We start from the raw sequence: 4,352 nt of genomic DNA, 5'->3' as shown, positions 1-4,352 counted from the left end.
CAATAAGGGAACAAAACAAATAATATTACAACACACCTCTTTACGGATAAACTGAAACAAAGCTTCATCCAGACCGTTGTTCCGAGTTGGGTAGACATTGTCCTACAGATATTACAGAACACAAAAATTAACATACAACGCCAAAAACAAACATAGAAATAGGATATATGCTTAAACAAAAGTTTATATATCCATACTTTGTCACTTGGTGACAGGCTATCCATGCTAGACAACATAAAATCTGCATCATGCGATGAAGAACACAAATCTCTCGTATAACCTGCTAGCAAATTATCACCAAACCTCCTCGTGCTTATGTCACTGAAAACAGAGAAGCGGTATGTTGAAGCAGCACAATCAGTGGGGAGAAGTATATGCAGTAAAAAGTCTCTGAAAAGAGAGCAATAATGTTGCTAAGGTGCTGAACTTCAAAATAATTAAAGGCAGTGCACTAAACCTATGGAATACACAACCATTTCCCTTTGTATAGCTTACTCAACCAAATATCATTTGAAATATGCGAATGCATAGGATACTTAAAAAAAATGTACTAATAAACTTCAATGAGCCAGCAGAAGAAATAGCAACAAAATCAGACTGAAAAATGCCTACTGAAAAAACATTTGATCATGTCAGATGACAGCAAATAAACTGACAGAGCATCCAGTATTATTGAACAAGAAGCTAGTCATTAAACATGGAGAAAGTTTCAGATAACTGAACTAATGGATATTTTGTTGAGGCCCGCAGCTAACTGATAGTAATACTACCACACAGCAACTCTGTATATATGTTGCAAAGCAAAGGATGGATAACATAGAAAAAATAGCTATACCAACTTCTACATCAGCAGAAAGAAATGCAGATGTATGCAAGTTTTACTTCCCAGCAAAATAACAAATACTTACCCTTACCTTGATTCATATCATGAAAATGCTAAGTCAAATAGAAAAGGAAAAAATGCTGAAACATAGGTAGCTACCTGATCAATCGTAAAATAAAGTACAAAAGACATGAAGTTGTACATAAATCAGACCAAACCTAATCCACCTAGGCACCCAGAAAACAAACAGGAAGAATGAAGCACAAAATACATGGGATTAACTACCAAAGTAGGATACCGTGCAAGATGAAAACTAATGCAACACAGAAATATCTGAAGTTATGCCTTAAAAAGGTGAACGGTCCATCCAAATTCTCCAACATACACCTATATTAAAGGAAGTTTGGGCAAGAATGTAATGAAATCCACCATTACTGAACAAAGCACTAGCCCACCGTGCATATACAGCTGTCATTACTGATTTGGTAAATGGACAGACCAATATAAGTGGTGTCGCATTCAGAATTTCAGATACATGTAAAGCTCCCTCACCGGGACAATTCTGAAGGAAGAAACAGACCAGGAAAAACACCTAACTGATTCAAGATTTCAAGCTGTGAGCAGACCGTTCAGATTGCAGACCATGAATCAAAACTAAACGCAAAAAAAGAAGGAGTGAATGAGCATAGGAAAATATTAGGAGTTTCTGACTCCAGAGATATAAGTGAGCGAAACATGCATCTCGATTTTCGGTCATTGCATATGACTTTCACTTACTAGAAATTCCTTACTATTTAGATGATATTCAGATCTTGCTAACTCCATCTGAAAACCTTGACATCAGAATCAACATCTAGCTACCTAACATAGATCTAGCTGTATTCATATATGAATCAACATTGGGCTTGCTTATTGATACATTTACAAAACCAAAATCATCACGATGTGCAAAACGAAAAGGCTTCAGACTAGTGAACATGACGAACTACCTACAACAAAAAATCGAGCACTACAACCAAATACAAACCTTTTTGCTAGTTGGCTACACAAAAGCCCACCCAAAATCGACAACATCACAATCATCCCCCGCCAGATGCATACTAGTTGCATACGTGAATACCCAACCCAAAATCGACATCAGAGATGAAAGAGGAAAATGAATACAAAACATATACAGAGGGCATACCCCGAACGACGGCCATGTCCTCGACGCACACGAAAAATAGCTCCCCCCCCCCCCCGCCGCGCACCGGAGAACTTCTCGGTCAGCAGCACTCCCCATGGCCTCCTTCACCGGGCGCTCCCCATTCGAAGATGGCAGCACGGACTCCGTCGCCGGGAGCGTCCGCTGCGTGGTTGCCGCCGAGAGCGTCCGCTGCGTGGTCGCCGCCGGGCGTAGTGGTGGCGGATCCCCCGGCAACACCTCCGCCATAGCGCTCCCCGTCCTATCCTCCAACTCAACCGAGGCAGAGAAGAATGAGACAAGCGGCCAGAATAAGAGGAATTGGGAAATTCGAAAAATAAAAGAGAGGGCCGAACGTAGACTCAACCGGGACAGAGAAAATAAGAAAGAGATGTGCCAAGATTCGTGCAACACAGGACATCGATCTGACGGACCAAAAAGTAGCTGTTCACCAATTGTAAAACAGCTAGCTGATAAGTAGGAAACCTGTAATTTTATACATTTACCGTTGATCACTCCAGTACGGAGGGGTTGATTATTCAAATAGAGAGGCTTGATAACTTTTAGCTAGAAAAAAAGTTTCTCGAAACATATTAACATGGGTGCTAGTTTTGAAGATCTCGTCGAGACGGATTTATTGGTGAAAGCGGATCTTAATTTGGAGTTGTCGTTTGAAAGTTAAAACGTTTTGAAGTTTGAAATTTGAAAAAGATTCCGCTGACATCAGCAGATTCGTCTATTTGTGCTTGCATGCAGAACTTTCTCTCAATACCCTGCACCAGGTTGATAATTTTATACATTTACCGTTGATCACTCTAGTACGGAGGGGTTGATTATTCAAATAGAGAGGCTTGATAACTTTTAGCCCGAAAAAAAGTTTCTCGAAACATATTAAAATGGGTGCTAGTTTTGAAGATCTCGTCGAGACGGATTTATTGGTGAAAACGGATCTTAATTTGAAGTTATCGTTTGAAAGATAAATCATTTTAAACAATGGTTTATGCTACATATATTCATGGGTGACCCTAAATTTGCATGCGGTGATTAGCCAGACTAATTAGGAATGCACGTGACGTGAGGAGAGAGAAGAAAAGGTGGTCCATCCCTTGCATGCCTTCTACTTAAGCTGTCGGAAACCGATCGCTCAATAAAAACCTGGCGACCGAGCGCCAGCCAGGGCCGCCCCCCGTGACAGGCCTGCCCCGTGATGGCCTGCATGCATGCTCCGCTTTATGCCTACATACAGTCATACAGATGCATGCAGCGCTGTGGAGAAAAACTACTGGACTCAATGGCGCCAATTTACTGAGAATTTTTCGTTTGATTTTCACTAGGAGAGCTGCATATTGGAGGGAACTTTATCGCACAGTTTTCTAGAATTGGACGGTATGGTGATGTTCTTCGTTGTTTCTTCGTTAATGCTTTTGCAATCTGATTTTGACTCATAGTCGATTAATGTGCAGAGGAGCAAGGGGAGACCGAGCTTGAGCATGTCCAGGGCGAAGACGTCGGGCGGGAGCACGAGGCCGACGTTGAACATGTCCACGTCCAAACTCTCGAACGACGCTGAGGCCGACGCTGCAGCCGGAAGCAGTAGATGGCCAGGAGGAAAAGAAAGTGCAAACGGGGCGGCCACGCAGCTTGCCATGCTCATGGCACGCGCCGCGCACGCCATGCAGCAGCCGTCGGGCCATGGCACGAACCTCGTCGGCCTCCCCTGTCCACTATCTGTCACCACGCACTTCGCCGCGGAGCTCGACGCGGCCTCCAATCAGCACACCACCATATCCAGCCCGCTCGCCGTGCAGCTCCCCGCGCTCGCCGCCTCCAATCAGCTGGCCGCGGAGCTCGTCGCGGCCGCCTCACAACTCACCAGGAAGCTCGCCGCCTCCATCTTCCTTCTCCTTCTCGAAACCAGATACATAGTCGAGCACCTCCTATGTGTTCAAATCAGCCAGGAAAATTGGACGACGCTGTTTTTCTCCCACGCCAACGAGTCCGCGAGCTCCATGGAGCAACTCTTCTTCATTGCACGCTACATAGTCCGGGACCTCTTCTTCCTCCTGGCTATCTACTAACCATGCCTGGCGGAGCCAGCTTAAGTTTTCTTTTGTGAAGAAAGTATGGCTGCCGAAAGCTCTGGGGGAGGCTCGCTCCTCCTACATCGAACTCTTCTTTTTTTTTTCAACAAATGCAAGTTCGTCTTCGTCTGATAGATTTGTCAATGGGAAATTTTCTAGATCCGCCAGCCGGATCCATGGTGTCGTCGTTCTACGGGGAGTGAGATGGAATTAGAGAGAGGCGAGGAGGAGATGGGGCATGGGAGAGGCACAGGAATATGAGATG

This window comes from Lolium perenne, chromosome 1, assembly GCF_019359855.2.
Source record: "Lolium perenne isolate Kyuss_39 chromosome 1, Kyuss_2.0, whole genome shotgun sequence".
Classification (NCBI taxonomy): domain Eukaryota; kingdom Viridiplantae; phylum Streptophyta; class Magnoliopsida; order Poales; family Poaceae; genus Lolium; species Lolium perenne.
This window is presented reverse-complemented; position numbering follows the sequence as displayed.